This window comes from Triticum dicoccoides, chromosome 1B (assembly GCF_002162155.2).
Source record: "Triticum dicoccoides isolate Atlit2015 ecotype Zavitan chromosome 1B, WEW_v2.0, whole genome shotgun sequence".
In the NCBI taxonomy this organism is placed as follows: domain Eukaryota; kingdom Viridiplantae; phylum Streptophyta; class Magnoliopsida; order Poales; family Poaceae; genus Triticum; species Triticum dicoccoides.
Window position 1 is genome coordinate 597,845,186 of NC_041381.1, and position 21,602 is coordinate 597,866,787.

A 21,602-nucleotide genomic window follows, 5' to 3' on the forward strand; every position below is an offset into this window, starting at 1 on the left:
CGACCCTCGAACCCTTGAACCCTTGACGACCCTCGAACCCTCGACCCCTCGACCCTCTCCCCCCTCATGTCGAAGTTATCGAGGAGGGGGTATATTGACCCCCCCCCTCATGTCGAAGTTATCGGGGAGCTGGTATATCGACAACGACATACCCGATAAAAAAATAAGAAGAGAAAGAAGAAGAACAAAAAGAGGAGAAGAAGAAAGGAATAGAGAGAGGAGAAGATCGAAGAAAAAAAGAAGAAAAAAAGAGGAGAAGAAGAAAGGAATAGAGGTGAAGAAGAAAAAAAAGAAATTACTCTATTTTTTCTTCTTCTCTTCTATTCCTTTCTTCTTATCCTCTTTTTTTTCTTTTTTCTCTTCTTATTTATTCCTCCTCTTATTCCTCTCCTCTTCTTCTCCTTTCTACCTCTTCTTATTTTCCCCTTTCCACTCCTTTTTCTTCTTCTTCCTTCTTCCTTCTTCCTCTTTTCTTCCTTTTCCTTATTTTACTTTTTCCTCTACACTAACCTAAAATGCACTAACCTAAAATCGATATCTACTAATTAACAACCTAAATAAAAAAATACATATATGAAAAAAACATCATATGAAAAAAAACATCATATGCACAAAAAATATATATGAAAAAACAACAACATATCAACATCATCACATATATGAAAAAAATGGAAGGCCGCCGGACCGTGGGGTGGCGCGGCACGACAACGGCATCGGGGCAGCGGTGGTGCGGGGCGGCGCAGGGCGGTGACGGTGTCGGGGCGACACGGGCTGGCGATGGTGTCGGGGCGAGCTCGGGGAGGTGACGGCGATGGGGCGACGACGCCGTTGGGGCGGTGCGGGGAGGTGACATACGACATCGGGGCACGGGGACGGTGGCGACGACGGGCACGGGCGACGGAGGGCGTTGGTGCGGGCGACAGTGGGTGCGGGCAATGGCGGGGCAGCCTGGCGGCGTCGTGGTGTTCGGCGTCGTCAGGAGGGAAACTGCGATGAGAACTGAATACTTTCACAAGTCTTGTCTATATAACCAGGGCATTGGTGCCGGTTCGTGCCACAAACCGGAACCAAAGCCCCCCTTTAGTCCCGGTTGGTGCCACGAACGAGGACCAAAGCAAGGGCCTTTGGTCCGGTTGGTGGCACCAACCGGGACTAAAGGGGTGCGTTGGTACCGGTTCGTGGCACGAACCGGTACCAATGCACCCCTTTAGTCTCGGTTGGTGCCACCAACCAAGACCAAAGGCCTTGTGCTGCCCGCGGTGAAATGTTTAGTCCCACCTTGCTAGTTGAGAGGAGCTCGGAGTGGTTTATAAGCCCCACTACGGCTGCCCTCTCGAGCTCCTCTCAAATGCAGGCTTACTGAGCCTAATCACACACTATGTTGCCTATGGGCCTACTGGACCTTCTGCGGGCCTGAATCCTGGCCCATGGTTGGGTTTCTAGTCGTATTCTGGCCAGGTTGGGTTTCTGCAGCTTTTGGTCCCGGTTGAAGCCACCAACCGGGACCAATGGTGGTGGGCCAGGAGCGAGGCCCATTCGTCCCGGTTCTTCCCACCAACCGGGACCAAAGAGGCCAGACGAACTAGGACCAATGCCCCCACGAGGCCCGGCAGGCCCCCTGGCCTCACGAACAGGGACCAATGGGCCCATGGGTCCCGGTTCGTGACTGAACCGGGACTAATGGGCTTATCTGGCCCGAACGTAAGCCCTGTTTTCTACATGTGCGTCCTCACCGGACGCTAGAGGCTCTTGCGCGGCGCCACGACCTGATCATCTACCTCCGCCTCGGCTCCGTGCGAGCCGTCGTGGTATCCTCGGCCTCCCTAGCCGAGGCAGTGCTCAGGACCCAGGACCACGTCTTCTGTAGCCGCCCACAACAATACATGGCCCGCAGTACGCTCTACGGCTGCCGGGACATCGACTTCAGCGCCTACATCAAGCGCTGGCGCCAGCTCCACTGTATCACCATGGTGCAACTCCTCAGCGTGAAGCGGGTCAACTCTTTCCACGCCCTATGGGAGGAGGAGGTCGCGTGCTTCGTGGAATGGGTCCCCGCGGCAAGTGGCGCCTAGGAGAACAGCCGCATACGCCCAAGGGTTAACGTCACCGAGCTCATCATCACCCTAAGCTACTCTGTATCTCGAGGGCAGCTTTCGGGCACAAACTTGGAGGTGTGGAGCCGGCTAAGGTCCGCGACATGATGAAGGAGCTCACTGAACTGCTCGGCACGATAGGCGTGAGCGACATGTTCCCTAGACTAGGGTGGCTGGTGGACAGGGCAACTAGGCTCGACACGAGGGGGAAGAGGACGGAGGCCAAGCTCGACAGTATTATGGAGAGGGCCATCATGGAGCACGAGGGGGACCCAGGAAACGACGACGGGGCCCGGGACCTCCTGGACTACTTGCTCTCGATCGCTAAGACCTTGTTCGGTTGCGTGTGAATCCGAGTGGATTAAAGGGTTTGACCGGGATTTAAATCTCTTGTAAGTCAAAATACAAACCAATCCTTTCCAATCCCCTTCAATCCTCTTGGGGATTAACCGAACAAGCCCTAAGGATGGTGACCAGGGGTTTAAGCTGGACCGGATTGATGTGAAGGGACTTATCTTGGTAAGTGAAATTAATTTGTTTTGTTCGAGAAAATCTAAGTATTAATCTGAGAACAAGAACTGGTTGCCGGTTGGTCGATTAGCAGTATACACGGCACCAGCTTCCCCTCTAGGAGTACATTTGTTTGTTTATTGAGGGAGTAATAATTTCAGAACAATAACTAGTTGGTAGATTAGCAACCATCTTTATTATTGGGAAAAGAAAATTTCTTAGCTTACCTTGGTATTGTATTGCATCTGTAGGACATGTTCATAGCAGGCACCGACACGACCTACAAGACGATAGAATGGACCATGGCCGAGCTCGTTAAGAATCCAGGATAAATGGAAAAGGTGCAATCACAGGTGAGACAGGTTGCAGGTGCGCATGGAGGAGTCCTTGAGGAGGAGCTGGACAAGATGAACCTCCCGCAGGCGGCCATGAAAGAAACTTTGTGGCTACACCCGTCGGTGCCGCTTCTCATCCCATGCGAGTCGATTAAAGATGCACAGTTGCATGGCTATGACATCCCGGCCAAGACACGGGTTATGGTCAACACGTGGGGCATCGGGAGGGATAAAGAGTCATGGGAGAATGCCGAGGAGTTCCGGCTAGAAAGGTTCCTGGGCGGAACCATCGATTACAATGGCAAGGACCCCCGGTTCCTACCGTTCGGCACAGGGAGGAGGGGGTCCCCCGGTATGGCCTTTGGGACGCGCCTCGCAGAGCTCACGTTGGCTAACATGTTGTACCATTTCGACTGGGAGCTGCTGAATGGTTAACATCCAGAGTCGTTTGAGGTTGTCGAGGCTAGCGGGGTGTCGCCTGGCCTTAAGTCTGTCTTGATCATTGCCATAAAACCTTTATAAGCATACATGGACTTTGTTAGAGTCGACCTTGTATGAATTTTGCGTAAAGGAGAAGGAGAAAGTTAAGCGAATTGTATGAATTGCATTGTGGCCAAACGCATAGCGCGTTGCTTGATACAAATCGTTTCCATGCTTCTTTCCTACCTCATCGAGCACTCCCCTTGCGCTGCCGCTCTCCAAGATCCCATCTCTCTACATGGCCTTGAACCTAAATCACTTGGCTCGCTGACATCATTTCCTCCTCTGAGCTCACTCACAGAGTCATAACGGAGAGGGATGGGAAGTGGACCTAACCCGTGGGTGGAGGGGGGATGTGACGGATGTTGGACCCTTTGAGGCACTGACGGGTGGTGCAGTAAAGCTATCGTCTTTTATAACTCCTCAGTGGATGACCACTCCCACAGAGGAGGCACCTCATCCCTGACCTTCCTCATGCCCTTGGCGGAGCTTCGACGGTCAAACTGACATCATCCAACGTTGGCAGTTTCCTCACCGCCTTCTGTTCACGTCATTTCCCATGTGTGGTGTGCGATGCCGCCATTGCAAGGTGTGGAGGTTGTCAGTGCTAAATCCAGCATATGTCGAGGTAGGGGTCCAAAGCTAGGCGTCGTGGAGCGATGCTAATATGGACACATGACTTTACCCAGGTTTGGGCTTTCTCGAAGAGATAATACCCTACGTCCTGCTTTTCATTGTATTGATATGGGGGATATATAGTACGGAGTACAGATATCTACCACGAGATTGTTTTAATGAATATGAGATTCGATGATATATTGATTAGCCTGGCCCCGGCTTATATAATGTACATAAGGCCTTGGATTTAGAGGAGTCCTTGTCTTGTGGGCCAAGTCTTGTTGAGTCTTCCTTGTATGCGTCATGGGCTCTGCGAAGTGGCTCATGAGCGAACCTCCATGGGGTCCTCGGCCTGATCCACCTGGTCAGGAGACGATGTGATGAGTACCCTCTATCAAGGACACCAATAGTAGCCCCTAGAACCGGTCTTCAAGTTGGGGATGCTCCTCGGTTCTTTCAAACTGTTGTTCACCTTCGGTTGCTGGTCTTGAAAGCCAGTTCAACAAATATTCGCATCTCCGATCTCGAGGATCGGTGAGGTGTATCCGAAGAGTTTATTTGTCGGGCATCCGAGAAGCCCCTTTAGATTCTTGGCCTTTATCAATGCCTTGGTATTTTTAGAGAATTTATAGAGGCGGAGTAAGGTCAAACGGAGCCTCGTGGGCCCCATGAGCCACCAGGGCACGCCATACCCCTGTGTTACTGCCCTGGTGCCTCATGGGTCATTGCCCCTGTCTTCTCACCCCCTCCCGAAGCTTCTACGGTCTCTTATGTCTAAAATAATCACCAAAAAGTTTCGTGGCATTTGGACTTCGTTTGGTACTGATATTCAGCAAATCAAAAAACGACAAGCAAAAAACAGCAACTGGCACTATGCACTAAGTTAATAGGTTAGTCCCAAAAAATGGTATATTATTGCTTGTAAATGTATATAAAACATCCAAGATTGATACTATAATAGAATGGAACAATCAAAAATTATAAATATGTTGGAGACGTAGCATATACCGGGCCCCGTTTAATCCCGCTTAAACCCACTTATGATCTAACAGTTCAAATTTTATTTATTTTATTGGGAAATGAACTATGGAGATGGTCGTTTATTTGTCATTTACATCCCTACACATGGATGGTGCATGGGGACTTGTAGAATCACGACGAGTTGATCCCCTTTCTTGTTCCCTTTATCTACTATCTATAGTTGTTGTGTTGTTTAACGTAGTTTCTTTTGGTTAGGTGGTGTTCCTGCTCTCAAACTTTGTGTTGCGAGGCCCAGATCTTTCGGTCGATTCTTCTAGAATCTCTTGAGAATCTAAGAGCATCTACAGCTGGACGCCTCAAACCATCTCTCATATGTGGAGGTACGCGCTCAGTCAATGACGAGACATGAGAGAGAAGGAAAAACATGACCCAAGGACCCCTCATATCTTCCCTATATGTCTGAACTGTCAGAAAACCCTGATATCCATCTAAAATATGAAAAGAATATGAGGGCTCGCTGACACACCTAGGCGCGCCCGGTCAATCCGTCACATAAGACGCGGCCTCATCCCAGACCACCTTTTATCTTTCTTTATTCATTATTTTCTTCCTCTCTCTTTATCTCCACCAATCACATGCAAGTGCCGGACATATGAGGAAGAAAATGAGGATTATGGCTGTGCAGATGGATAAATAGGGGCTCAAAGCGGACACACCCGATCACTGACCGGGCGTGTCTGCGGGCGTTTGAGCGGTCGAACTAGAGGTACGGGGCTGAAGATGCTCTAACCTTCCACATATTCTCCCTGAATCTTGAACCCATATTTTTATTATAATCCTAGATAGCTAGGATGTAAACAATTAGGATTGTCAAAATTATATGAGTTCAAGATTCTGGGAGAAGCCGCGTGAAGGTTTGATTATGAAGATTTTGAAAGAATCGGCCAAAAAAAACTTGGCCAGAGTTCCCAGCCCATGTGTTGTATTGCCCTCGGTTTGGTGCTGTGAACTGCCCTTAATGCCGACGGTAAACAGTAGGCCATGCCTCGCCTGTTTCTTTTTCTTTTCTTGGGCTGCTTTCATTTTATGAACAAGGTGGTTTCTGTTAGGGTATGTCTAGGACTTAATCGACCGAAACTAAGTCTCAGTTGGCTGACATCAGCGTACAATTTTGTGGCGTATGACTCTGTATTTAGCCAACGTATGATTTGTCGGTACTTGTTTCTTGACTTGCGATCGTTAGATGGGCCAACAAATTGGCCCATTTTTCCTTCTTTCACATCCCAGGTCAAGTGATATGTTCCTTCTCTTCTCTATATACCTCTTGCATTCCTTTTTTTCTTATCATTTTTGAAAAAGGTTTGAATTGTAGAAAAAAATTGTATGACAAAGAAATAATATATTAGAAATGGAAGAAAAATGACGCACATTACAAATTTCATTCTTACTCTTTGTACCATCTTTCTCTCTCATTATTTTACTCCCATTCTTAAAAAAATTATATTGTAAGATCTTTCATGTAACAAAAAATGAAAAATATAAACAAAAATGAAAAACTATTTAAGTGGGTGTGTGTGTGTCTCACGGACATGCAACTATGGGCGGCCGACCAGTATGCAACCGGTAGTTGCATGTAAACGGTGGATGCAACTGACCATTGTCGAGGGAAGTTGCATGTCAAGGGTTAACAAGAAATTGATGAAAAATGACATGCAAGCCCCCACCCTCACTCACCCCCTCCCCGCCCCACCCACCGACACACACACACATGACAAAACAACAGAGACCAGCAATTGTGTTGAAGACATGCAGCTGCAGTTGTTGTTGACATATGCAGTTATGTGTCTAGTGGAAGAGATGCAACTGCCCCATCCACCTGATAATCACCATTGAGTTGCAGTTGCGTGGATGACATGCAGTTGCAATCATGGGCGACATTTGCAGTAGTGTGCCTAGTGGAAGACATGCAACTACCCCTCCCCAAAAAGAAAACACCATATAGTTGCAATTGCATGCCTAGTGGCAGACATGCAACCACCCCTTCCCGACAAAATCACTAAAGAGTTATAGTCGTGTTAAAGACATGCATCTGCAGTCAGGGGAGACACTTACAATTGCATGTCTAGTGGACTACATTCAACTACCATTCCTTACGGAACACCTCAGAGGTGTAGTCAGGGATGACACTTGGAGTTACGTGCCTAGTGACAGACATTCAACTTCCCACCTCCCTGACAAAAAGCACCACAAAGTCGCAGTCAGTGACAACACTTACAATTGCATGCCTACTGGTACACGTGCAACAACCCCTCTCGACAAAACACCACAGAATCGCAATTGCATTGAAGATATGAAGTTGCCAGTTGGAGGCGACGCTTGCGGTTGCATGCCTAGTGGCAAACATGCAACTACCCTCTCCCCAAAAAATACCTCATAGTTGCAGTCAGGCGCGATACTTGCAGTTGCGTGCCTAGTAGCACACATGCAACTGCCCTCCTCCCCGACAAAAAACGCCACAAAGTTGTAGTCGGTGACAACATTTACAATTGCATGCCTAGTGGCAGACATGCAACAACCCCTCCCTGATAAAACACAACATAATCGCAGTTGTAGTTGGGACGACAGTTGCAATTGCATGCCTAGTGGTACACATGCAACGGCCCCTCTCCTCGACAAAACACCCCAGAGTTGCAGTCAGGGCAACATTTGCAGTTATATGCCTAGGGGCACACATGCAACTGTTCCTAACTGAAAAAACACCACTAAGTTATAGTTGCATAGAGGACTATAGTTGCAGTCGAGGGGGATTGTGCAACCAAATGAAAATATTTTCAAATTGAAATGTAAAAGTGGTTGTTTAATAAAATATTTAAAGCAGAATGTTAGCAACAATATTGTCGTTCAAAATGACTAATTAAAATAGAAATGAAAACAAGAAAAAGGTGAAAAAATGAAGGAAAAACAACAGCACAAGGAACGCATAAAAACACTGTAAATCTTAAAACCACTTATTTTGAAAATACCATCTCAAATGATATTAACAAATACAAAGTAAACAAAAGTGTATGAAGAAAAAATATACAAAATGGAAATAATGTTGCATATATGCATACCTACATGCGAAATAAGCAAGATCATCACGTATTTAAAATAAAAAAATTGCACAAAAATAAGTCCATTTAAAAAAGTTTATATATTTTATTAAACATTTCAGATTAAAAAAAATCCAGACAGCGGAATACATATTCATCAAATGTTGCCAAAAAAAAGAACAATCAAGAAAAGTACGAAAGAAGCAAAAGATTTTCCTGCAAAAATAACAAAAGATTTTAAAAAGGTAAAATGAGGACACAAAAATCAACGGAAAAGACACACATGCTGCTAACCGGTTATCCAACATTCACGGGCAAACACGAAAAGAAACCCAAGAAAAAATAGAAAAGCCCACAAGTGGCACAAAAACCCAGATTGGTGCAAGAAAAACAATGCTTATAGAATCCATCAACACATACAAGCACACAACGTACAGAAAAATTGCCGTACAGAACAACTTTTGACACGAATCTCAGCGCTTATAATCCAACTGCTGTAGAGTCAACTGAGACTTCACTAAATCTCCGTCGACTAAGATATAGCAAACCCCTTTCTGCTAATATTAATGAAATTTGATGAAAAGTGTTAATACTTAATAGTGATGAAAATCAGGGAGATCCCCTTTTTCAAAAAGAGAGAAATACCGCAGCTTCGCACCTGCCGCCTCTTCCCTGGTCGGGGTCCGCAAAGTCACTTTTACCGGAGCCGGGAGCTAGCGGTGGTCTTGCCGCCAGTGAGTAACTGACACCACATCTAGTACTTTTATAATGCGATTGTATTTGATTCCTTTCAGCCATTTGCATATTTTGTCTTTCCCTTCTCCTGGACCCACCACATGGGATGCCATTTTTCTCTCATCCACTCACGTACAATTACATGCATTGCTTTATTCTCTCTCCTCTCTCTCCATCAAAACCCATTCCTTTTTATTTTCTGGTTATAATTGAAATTATTCATATCTTTTAAACCAAAACTCTATTTTCGAAACTTTTTATACATTTGAACTCCTGGTATGAAGACCATGAGAACAAGACCAACTTTGATACATTTTCAGCACATTTAAATTTTAGTATTTCAATCAACTTATTTTACTCATTCTATTTCAGTGTGTTTTTCAAATGAGCTTCTTTTGTGAAGTTGTTTTGTTCACTCTTTTCAGTTCCAGTTATATTTCACATGTATCAGCTTCTTGAAACAAGAATTTTTTCTAAATGAGTGAAATCAGCTCCTGAAAATAATTGAAGCATGTCTTTTCAAATGAAACGAGTGGAATTAGTCTTTTGAAATGAGTGAAATTAATCTTATGAAATGAGAGAAATTAGCTCCTAAAATAATTGAAACATGTCAGTCAAATGAAACAAGTGAAAGTAGTCATTTAAAATGAGTGAAATAAGTTTATTTGAATTATTATTTCTAATAAATGAAATTAGTTTTTAAATTGAAATATAATTTTTGTGAAACACCTTTTTTTCAGTCTGTTATTGTGAAGTTGCTTCGCTCAATAATTTCAGTTTCAGTTATATTTCACATATACCACTACTTGAAACCAATGGTTTTTTAGAACTGAGTTAAATTAGATTTTTCAACTATGTGAAATCTCTTTTTATATAAAGAGTGAAATGAATTTTTGAGTGAAATATGTTAATTGAAAATAAAGAAATTTATTTGCGGAGATGAGTGAAATGTTTTACATGCATATTTCAGAAATCAGTTATGTCAATGCTTCAAACTTTTCAAGCGTATGCGAAATCAGTTTTGTTTAAATGAGTGAAATATATTATTTCAATTGAGCGAGTGTAATGTGTTTTAAAAAATGTGTGAAACCTATCTTTTGTAAACAATAGAAGTGAAATCGTTTATTGAAATGAGTGAAATCTATATTTTCAAAATGAGTGAAATCAGTTTTCTTGTACAAGATAAGTGAAATAAGTTTTTTTAGTTGAGTGAAATATGTTGTTTGGAATCTGTGAAATAAAATTAGTCGAAATGTATACAATTTTGATATTATTTTAAAGGTCTTGCCTTGAGTAATTCAAATATATAAAAATATCACCAATTAAATTTATTGTTTAAAATATCAATCTCCAAAATTTTGGCTATCAAAATTAATACTAGTCTTTCCTTGGGAGAAAGACTTGTGAATGTTTAGTCGCCGTATACTACCCACATGTAGATTCACAAAAGCTGCATGGCATGCATAGGGGTCCATAACAGGTTTGTATTCTCGCCTATTGAAATGTGAGAGATTGGCTTGCTTATATATGAACAGTGGCCACGAATCTCAAAGAAATCATGTGTGGTGGATTTTTCGCCGGTAGCTCCGGGCTCCGTAAAAGAAAAATTAGGCCGGGGTCGGCATCTTGCATGATTGCATCGGGACAACAATGTTTTTTCTTTTCTTTTGCGGGTATCGGGACAACGATGTTGCTGTCCTGTCCATGCATTCATGCATGTTGGGTGCGTCGAAAGCAGATATTTCCGATATGATCTCCGTCCCGCCGTGCAACTAAACCTGAGAATGGTTATTAAAAAACTAGGTGAAACGGTTCGGTTATTACTTTGGGTTTGATTGGTTCAGGTTTTATTGGGCTAAATCTTTTTTAGTTTGGTTTTGGTTTGGGTATGTGAAGAAACCAATTTGGGTATAGTTGGTTATGGGCTTAAACAGTTTGGTTATTAACGGTTATAAACTATGGGTCCAAACCGGTTTCTGGGCATTGGTTATGTGCAATAAGCAACGACGCATCGACAACGAGTATCTTTGATCCGCCTACATGTTGCGATGCACTATGTAATTATGTATTATGGGAAAACACCACATGCAAATCGAATGTGTTTGCTTGTGCTTTAGCTAAGCAATTGGTTTTAATACACTTGTCAGTGAGCTTTTTAGTAGTGGGCATTGTCTTTTTGACACTTGCTGTGTGTTGACCGTATCTCAACGATAACTTTATTCCCAAACTATTGTAGATGCACTTATGTCTTTTCTATACCATTTGCTTCTTGACATGTCGATTTGTGCAATCATATATACATTGAAGCAAACCCATAGTTATGTATTGGGTTTAAACCCACGGTTATGTATTGGGTTTAAATTGGTTTGGGTGGAAAAAATAGATGGTTTAGTTTTGGTTGGGCTGAAAATGGCATTAAACGGGTATGGTTCAACTATGGTTTTGAGAGATACATGTACGGGTATGGTTCAAGTATGGTTTAAGTATGAAACCGTTCTCAGATTTACGTGCAACAACCATCGCTCAATGCCTGAACCGTACCACAACCAGACGAGATATATCTACTCCGTTGACCTCCGGCCGGCCTCGTCGTTCCATGCGCAGCTCTGCCACATGGCTTCCACTCTTTCGTGTCGCCGCCGTACGTGTCCGGTCGTCCAGACATATCCATCAGGCGAAATTTGTCTTGTGTGGATCCTGCGCATCAGCTTAAGTTCACCGCTAGCTATCTGGTCGTTGTACACACATGTTGCGTCCATTTCGCTCTGCTAGGCTAGCTTAGCCCTCATGGCATCTCTTCAGCTCGACTCTTCCCTAGTCCTCTGCCTCCTCTTCGTGGTATCTTACTTCACCATCGTCGCGAAAGGCTTCGGATACGGCCGCCGGAGTGCGCAGCCACCTTCGCCACCTGGGCTGCCCATCGTCGGCAACCTGCTCCAGTTTGGGCGGCGCCGCCATCACCGGACGCTGGAGGCCCTCGCGCGGCGCCACGGCCCGCTCATCCTCCTCCGTATCGGCGCCGTGCGGGCCGTCGTGGTCTCCTCGGCCCCGCTCGCCGACGCGGTGCTAAGGACCCAGGACCACGTCTTCTGCAGCCGCCCGCAGCAGTACATGACCCGCGGTACGTTCTACGGCTGCCGGGACGTCGCCTTCAGCGCCTACAGCGAGCGCTGGCGCCAACTCCGCCGCATCGCCGTGGTGCACCTCCTCAGCGTGAAGCGGGTCGACTCCTTCCGCGCCCTCCGGGAGGAGGAGGTCGCGCGCTTCGTGGGACGGGTCCGCGCGGCCAGTGGCACCCAGCAGGAGGACGGCGGCAAACGCCCGGGGGTCAACGTCACCGAGCTCATCATCACCCTAACCTACTCCGTGATCTCGAGGGCGGCTTTCGGGCACAAGCATGGCGGCGTGGAGCCGGCCAAGGTCCGCGACATGATGAAAGAGCTCACTGAGCTGCTCGGCACGATCGCCGTGAGCGACGTGTTCCCGACACTAGGGTGGCTGGTGGACTGGGCAACGGGGCTCGACGCGAGGGTGAAGAGGACGGCGGCCAAGCTCGACAGTATTATGGAGAGGACCATCACGGAGCACGAGGGGAACCCAGGAAACGACGACGGGGCCCGGGACCTCCTGGACTACTTGCTCTCGATCGCTAAGACCTTGTTCGGTTGCGTGTGAATCCGAGTGGATTAAAGGGTTTGACCGGGATTTAAATCTCTTGTAAGTCAAAATACAAACCAATCCTTTCCAATCCCCTTCAATCCTCTTGGGGATTAACCGAACAAGCCCTAAGGATGGTGACCAGGGGTTTAAGCTGGACCGGATTGATGTGAAGGGACTTATCTTGGTAAGTGAAATTAATTTGTTTTGTTCGAGAAAATCTAAGTATTAATCTGAGAACAAGAACTGGTTGCCGGTTGGTCGATTAGCAGTATACACGGCACCAGCTTCCCCTCTAGGAGTACGAGCAGCCAGAGGACATGCTTATTAGCTTATCTTGGCATTATATTACATCTGCAGGACATGTTCATAGGTGGCACCGACACGACCTACAAGACGATAGAATGGACCATGGCGGAGCTCATAAAAAATCCATGAGAAATGGCAAAGGTGCAATCACAGGTGAGACAGGTTGCAGGTGAGCATGGAGGAGTCCTTGAAGAGGAGCTGGACAAGATGAACCTCCTGCAGGCGGCCATGAAAGAAACATTGCGGCTACACCCAGCGGTGCCGCTCCTCCTCCCACGAGAGTCGATTCAAGATGCACAGCTGCACGACTATGACATCCCGGCCAAAACCAATGTCATGGTCAACACGTGGGCCATTGGGAGGGATAAAGATTCGTGGGAGAACGCCGAGGAGTTCCGGCCAGAAAGGTTCCTAGGCGGAACCATCGACTACAACGGCAACGATCCCTGGTTCCTACCGTTCGGCGCAAGGAGGAGGGGGTGTCCCGGTATGGCCTTTGGGCCGCGCCTCACGGAGCTCACGCTGGCCAACATGATGTACCATTTCGACTGGGAGCTGCCGGGTGGCCAGGATCCGGACTCGTTTGAGGTTGTTGAGGCTAGCGGGGTGTCGCCAGGCCTTAAGTCTGCCTTGATCCTTGCCGTAAAACCTCTGTAAGCATACATGGACAATGTTATAGTAACTGCTAATTAGTTCCCCCGAGGCAATTAAATAAAAGATAAAGTTAACCGGTGAATAGTATGAATCTTGAGTTGTGGCTGAACACATCACTCGTCGCCTGATCCGCATCGTACATCCCTCTGTCTTCATCACTTCTTTCCTGCCGGTTAACGCAAAAGGCCGAGTAGAACCATCGACTACAATGGCAAGGACCCCCGGTTCCTATCGTTCGGCGCGGGGAGGAGGGGGTGCCCTGGTATGGCCTTTGGGACGCGCCTCATAGAGCTCACGCTGGGGAACATTATGTACAATTTCGACTAAGAGCTGCCGGGTGGCCAGGATTCAGACTCGTTTGAGGTTGTTGAGGCTAGCGGGGTGTCACCATGCCTTAAGTTTGCCTTGATCTTTGTCGTAAATCGTCTGCGAGCATACATGGACTATGTTAGAGTAAGTGCTATAATTACATCCCCAATAGTAATAAAATAAGGGAGAACGTTAATCGGCGAAGGTAGGAATTTTGCATTGCGGCCGAACGCATCATGTGTCGCCTGATCCGCATCGTACATCCCTCTGTCTTTGGCACTTCTTTCCTGTCGCATCAAGAACACACTTCTGCATCTTTCCCCTTGCGCCACCGCTCTCTCAGATCTTGTCTCTACACAGCCCTAACGCTAAATCCCGTGGCTCGCGGGCAACATTTCCTTCTACGAGCTCACTCTTTGTGTGTGGGTGTGAGTGGGACCCATGGGTGGAGGGGGAGGCAGCGAAGTAGTGGATGTGGGAGGCTGTTAGGCCGATGACGAGGTTGTGAGGTCAGTAGGGTTGTTTCCATGAAGCAGGAGTTTGCCTCCCTGCGTTTCAATAGCGTGACGAAAACAATCATGGTATTGAACCCAACACCTCTTGGTTTCCGGCAGTGCTCCGTAACCACACGGACTACATTGAGGTTGTGACTTCATTTAGCTTACGTAGTTTCGTACTTGTAAAACCCATCACGAGAATAATAAACTCCTTCCCCCCTTTTTTACACCGATTTTCCAGTTATTTTTTCTTTCTTTTAATAGTCAAATGGCTCAGCTACTCCGTTAGTATTTTTTTACTGCAATGTGATAGCTTTTGACTCACAAAATAAATGTTGAAATACACCACCAATGGTATGATAATTTACACATCATAGACCTGATTACTCATGTGCAACACCTTGACAACTTTGACACGTGGAGGGGGAGGGGAGGGGGTGTAGAAACATACACATGGTAACTTCATTCTAAATAGCACGGCCATTTTTACATCGCAAGCCTGATAACTTACATAAAACATTTGTGGTAAGTTTTTGACCCGAAAAAATAGTTCTTGAAACATACGATGTTTTGTAAAAAAAGGATGGCAAGCGCATCTACAGTCTGGTGCCTCAAACCGTCCTCAAGTGCACGGGCTTTGATTGTTCCATTTTCTCTCTGTGAAATGCAGCTTTGGTAAATTAAGCGTTAACTCCAGTTTCAAGAGATAAATCGGAGGGACGGTAGATGCTGTCTGTGTCAAGTAGATGCCCTATTATATTTGTGAAAACACTAAAATCTGAACCACCCTGATAACTTCTCTGTAAATAGCATGATAATTTAGGCACCACTGAGCTGATAACTTGCATATAAATACCGAGGGGTAACTTTAACCTGGGGAATAAGTTGTTGAAAAACACCCTTGTAACTTATTTGTATATCACATGGTAATATACACATCGCAAACCAGATAACTTAGTTACAAAGACCACGATAACGGTACCCTTGAAAAAAAATTGTTGAAAATATACTCCGGTAACATCTGTGTAAAATAACATGGTAATATAGGCTTTCGGACCTGATAACTTAGGTACAAACACCTCGATAACTTTTGACCCGTGAAAAAAAGTTGTTAAAAACATACTACCGATAACTTCTTTGTAAATAGCATGCTAGTATACACTTCCGAACTTGATAACTAAGGTACAAATACCATGATAACTTTGACCCATGAAAAAAAGTTGTTGAAACCATACTCTAGTAACACCTGTGTAAATAACATGGTAAATACGCTCCGGAACCTGAAAATTTAGGTACAAACACAACGATAACTTTGACCCGGGGAAAAAAGATGTTAAAAACATACCACCGATAATTTTTTGTGTAAATAGTATGATAATATAGACTCTCGGTCCTGATAACTTAGGTACAAACAACACGATAAATTTGACCCGTGAATTTTGTATTGAAAACATACCACTAATAACTTCTTGTGTAAATAACATGATAATATACGCTTCTGATAACTTAGGTACAAACACCACGATAACTTTGACCCTTTTGAAATAATTGTTTCGAAACATACTCCGGTAACATCTGTATAAATAACATGGTAATATTGGCCCCCGGACCGAATAACTTAGGTACAAATACCTGATAACTTTGACCCGTGGAAAAAAGTTGTTGAAAACATACTCGGTACGATCTATGTAAATAACATGGTAATATATGCACACCAGAGCTGATACCTTATTTACCCAAGACATGATAACTTTTGACACACAAGAAAAAGTATTCGGAACATGCCAACATGGTGTCTAGTTTCGAAGGTCTCGCCGCGGTGGATTTTTTTTGTGAAAATTTTTTTTGGATCAAACAGGCGATTCGAGCGACAAAACATTTTGAATTTCAAAAAAAAAGAGTGCACGATAACATTAGTTTTTCTGCACTTTTAGTCCATTTGCAAGTGGGGAGAAAGTTGGAAGAAGTCATTTTTATGCCCGAAATTTGCGTATGTAAATATCATGGTAACTCATGTATCATATACGTGATCACAGGCATACCCCATCACTACAAGAAATATGTCAACTTGTGACCTTCTGTCAGTGACCCTGGAAGAATTGGTCATAAATCTATGACCATTTGAGACAATTGGTCAAAAGCTATTCGGGGGGCTCCAAACCCTAAACCATTGCGACCATTTTGGTCAGAAAGGTCGTAATTTCCTTACACCAAATGGTCATAAAGCAAACAGCACTGGTCCGCTGCCTTATTTCTAGTTGATAATGACCAATATAGATGGTCATAGCCTTGTAAATTGTGGTGGGTTGCGATGAATACGCACCACCTCATTAGTTTTGCCTATCTGTCATGTCCATGTGTCAATTTTTTCCCTAGGTTGTGAAGTAACCTATATTTCTCTTATTCCCAAAATTCCCGAACAAATATCATAAATTCTTTGGATCATATCTTCATCAAATATGTCAAAAACCTCCGTTTCCTAGTTCAAAAATAACTCAACAATATTCATTTTCCTATTCTGTTCGGAACAACACTATGTGAAGGAAGTGTTATTTATATATTCTTGATTGCCCTAAGAATTTTTGGGCACTCTTTCCTATCTAAATCATTGCCTCATGACAAAATTCAGCTCCATTTTAACAGTAAATCTTCCTCGGCAAATTTCCAAATTTTCATTCAGCTAGAAGCTTTGTGAAGGAATTACTAGATGAATTTTTGCCACATATTATATATGCCCATGTCATAGCTCTCCACCAAATTTTCGCCCCATATAACAATACAAGAAAGCTCACGATCCAATCTTTGTTTCTGGTAATATTTTCATTTTGTGAAGCAACTATATTTTAGATTGCTTTATAATTGCTGAAAATTTACTAGGGCATGACCATACCTATGTAACTTACCTCTAAATTTGAGCTCATTTCATTTATCCAATTCCTCTCACTAATTTTCCCAAGTTTTTGTCCAGAGAAGAGCATTGTGAAGGAAGTACCACATTGGCATGTCCAAATGGTATCAATTTTCTACAGTGCTTTCCTATGCCCAAATAACCACCCTCCACCAAATTTCAGCTCAATCCATTCATTATTTTGAGCCGAGCCTCAACATTCATATTTCTGTCCGGTGTGGTACTTTGCAAAGCAAGTGACACCTAGGATCCTCCATTTGAGCTGAAAAATTGTGAAGAAACTCTTCTTAGTAGATGATCATCTCAGCCAAAACTCACGCCCATTGGTCATGTGCATTTCCTGTACCGCTAATCAAACACTTGGTTGCTAATTCATGTTTGAGCATAGTTTGGTCTCGTCGTGAGATTCTTCTGTGGTCACTTTCTTTCTAGAACCTACCTAGGGAGTGACAAACCCACTAGACATGCCTAGGCACCCAGAATGCAAGGCAACAACACGGTCACGCGGCGACCACGCGGCGGGCATGCGAGTTTACGGGCTCTGGAGTTGGGGCCCTCGGCCACCGTCCAAACCTCGACGTATCGCCACCAAACTGTGTATTTTGCTTAAATAGATACTTATTTACCTAGAAATGATTTTTGGAAAAAATAAATAGCAAACTATAAGGCAACTGCAGTTCAAATTTGACCCGCTTCCTGCTGAATCAGGGAAAATTTGTCTTTTTCATGAGAGGTGGATCAAAACTTTTTACACCCAATTTTTTTGTCAATTGTGAATTAAATATGGCCTAATATTTTATAAAATTGACTTGGTACAATTTTGCAACAAATATATGGTAGGTCGTTCACAAAAAAACTCATTTTGGGCACTCAAAAAATGGAAAAATGAAATTTTCGTCCAAAGAAAATGAAAACTTCCTTAGGCAATATTGTTTTCCATTCCAAGATGCACCCTTGTGCATGATATTAGATCATTTGAACAAATTATGCCACGAATGGGGCCATAAGATTGATTATTTGGCTTGAAAGCCATTGATTTCCACACATGATAGCTCATTTCTAAGAACACTTTTTAAAAGTAATTACCATATTGCAAGTTTATTATTTTTCCTGGTAACTTGGCCACATATAATTACACAATGTGAAGGTTTTCTAATTTTTGTTTTTTTTGAATTTTTCATGCGCGTTTCAAAATACGGTCAAAACGGCGGGAATGACCGTTCCTAGCTAGTGGTTGAATCTTGGAATTTTTTGGGTGTTTTTCCGATTAAATAGATACTTATGTACCTAGAAATGATTTTTGGAAAAAATAAAGATGAAACTATGAGGCAGCTGCAGTTCAAATCTGACCCCCTTCCACCTGAATTAGCCGAAATTTGTCTTTTTCACGAGAGGTGGACCAAAACTTTTGACACCCAACCATTTGGTCAATTCTGCATTAAATATGTCCTAGTATTTTATGAAATTAATTTGGTCTAGTTTTGCATCAAATATATGGTAGGTCCTTCACAAAAAACTCATTTTGGGCACTCGAAAAATGGAAAAATTATTTTTCATCCAAAGAAAATGAAAACTCCCTTAGGCAACATTGTTTGACATTTCAATATGCACTCTTGTGCACAATATGAGATCATTTGAACAAACTATGCCATGAATGTGGCCATAAGATTGATCATTTGGCTTGAAAGCCATTGATCTCCACACATTATAGCTCGTATTTTTAGAACACATTTTAAAAATAAGTATCGTATTGCAAGTTTATTATTTTTTCTGGTAACTTGGCCACATATAATGACACAATGTGAAGGTTTTCCATTTTTTTTGAATTTTCATACCCGTTTCAAAATGCGGTCAAAACGGCGGGAATGATCGTTCCTATCTAGTGGTTGAATCTTTGAATTTGTTTGGTGTTTATCTGATTTAATAGATACTTATGTACCTAGAAATGATTTTTGGAAAGAATAAAGATCAAACTATGAGGCAGCTGCAGTTCAAATCTGACCCGCTTCTAGCTGCATCGGCAAAAAATTGTCTTTTTCACGAGATGTGGACCAAAACTTTTGACACCCAACCATTTGGTCAATTGTGCATTAAATATGTCCTATTATTTTATAAAATTGATTTGGTCCAATTTGCCAACAAATATATGGTAGGTCCTTCACAAAAAAATGCATTTTGGGCACTCGAAAAATGGAAAATTGATTTTTCATCCAAAAAAAATGAAAACTCCCTTAGGCAACATTGTTTGCCATTTCAATATGCACCCTTATGCACAATATGAGATCATTTTAACAAACTATGCCATGAATGTGGCCATAAGATTCATCATTTGGCTTGAAAGCCATGAATCTTCACACATGATAGCTTATTTCTGAGAACACTTTTTAAAACTAATTATCGTATTGCAAGTTTATTATTTTTTCTAGTAACTTGGTAGCATATAATGACACAATGCGGAGGTTTTCCAATTTTTTTTGTTTGAATTTTTCCTGCCCGTTTCAAAATGTGGTCAATACGACGAGCATGACCATTCCTAGCTAGTAGCTGAATCTTGATTTTTCTTTTGGTATTTCTATGATTAAGTTGATACTTATATACCTACAAATATTTTTTGGGAAAAATAAAAAGCAAACTATAACGTGGCTGCAGTTCAAATTTGACCCGCTTCTGGCTGAATCTGCGAAAATTTGTCTTTTTCACCAGAGGTGGATGAAAGCTTTTGACACCCAACCGTTTGGTCAAGTATACATTATATATAGACTAATATTTTAGAAAAATGATTTGGTGCCATTTTGCAACAAATGTATGGTAGGCCCTTCACAAACAAAAACACATTTTGGTCACTCGGAAAATGGAAAATGGTTCTTTTGTGCAACGAAAATGAAAACCTCCCAAATCAACATTGTTTGTCATCCCTAAATACACACATGTATAAAATATTGTTTTATTTGAACTAACTATAAGAGGTTAAATGTTTACCTGAATAAGACGATACAAACTATAAGAGAAAAAACAAAAAATGCTTAATTCTGATTGGTGGAATCAGCTGTTGCATGGATCAGTGACATGACAAACATTTGTCCATCCATCCACCCTCCGCTCTCTCTCTCTTGCGCGCGCTGTCACATAACAAATCCCTCTCTCTCACACAGCTAACCCTAGTGATCCACCTCTCCCCTCCCCTCCCCTCGGCAGCCGCCACCCACCTCCGCCAGGCCTTCTTCTTGTCCCGATTCCCATCCACATCGCCGCCACCGCTGCCGCCGGCCTACGCCGTCCCCCCACACCGCCATCGTGAAACCCCCTCCTCATCTTCTCTCCTCGGTCGAGCAGCAGTAGGTCAGGCGGAGGCGAGAGCCAGATCCGCCGCGTTGCTTCCGGATCCGCGCCCTCCCCACCCCCAATTCATCTCCAATCCCGCCGCTGACACCCAACCCCACCCCCACCGATGATCCAGTCCCCTCCCCTCCCCTTCCCTCACCAAAAGAGGAAGAGAAGAGGTAGGGAGACTGACCGATCGGCCGCCATGGTGCTACTAGATCCGCCACGGTTGCCCATGCTTTCTTCGACCTGGGCCTCGATGGAGGTCGCCATGGCCTGCTCCGTACCGACCCTCTCTTCCTCGCCTCACCTCAGGCAGCGGCCAGATCGAGGCAGATTCGGACCATCATCAATGGCCTCGACGGTGGTGCTCACGTGCCAGCTTCCTCCTCCTGCTTCTGCTCGGCCACTGCCGACGCCATGGAGCTTCCTAGCCTAGCATGAAGGGGGAAGAAGAGACAGCAGGAGGGAAGGAAGGAGGCCACCAGGGAGTGAGGTGTTGTACTCGACGGATATAGCTAACGCCAGGGTAACCCCATCCTCCCAAGGTAACCCCTTCTCTTCTCCTCCGGTCAATTCCCCTGCATTGCAACTTATCGCTAGCACTGTTAGATAATTATGGATTTGCTCGGGTGATGTATGACACCCATGACTATGTGTTTCATAGTCTGTTTGTGTGATACAGAGATCTGCTCTGCCGCTCATAGTTCTACCTTACCATTGCTTTTAGATTAACTTTGTAAGTGGACAAACAACCACAGGTTATTGATGTGATCTTGTTTGTACCCTCGCCTCCCATCCATGGCAGCCTCTTTCTCCTAAAACAACTAGTATTTGTCTATTATTTACAATTCTAAATGGCTTCTCATGGTATTCTTTGTTGAATAAGGGACTGTCGATCTGTCAACGACTCAACTGAGTTGGGCTTCGGTTTGTGTGTCCCTTTCAGGTGGGGACGGTGAAGGGAAATCTCCCATTGGTAGAGAAAAACCCACAACCCCTTGGGGTTATCCTGCGCTTGGAAGAAGAACTAGGAAAAGGAAAAAATGTAGTGATAGTTTTATTCTTCGTCGCCGTAAGTAAATACGTAACTAGGAATATGG

The 21,602-nt window shown here is 44.0% G+C and overlaps 2 pseudogenes; both read left to right on the forward strand.

Moving 5' to 3' along the window:
• Positions 1-3,460, forward strand: part of LOC119309667 — a 49,298-nt pseudogene extending 45,838 nt beyond the window's left edge.
• Positions 3,461-11,631: 8,171 nt separating this feature from the next.
• On the forward strand, positions 11,632-13,467 carry LOC119309676 (annotated as a pseudogene).
• Positions 13,468-21,602: the final 8,135 nt, after the last annotated feature.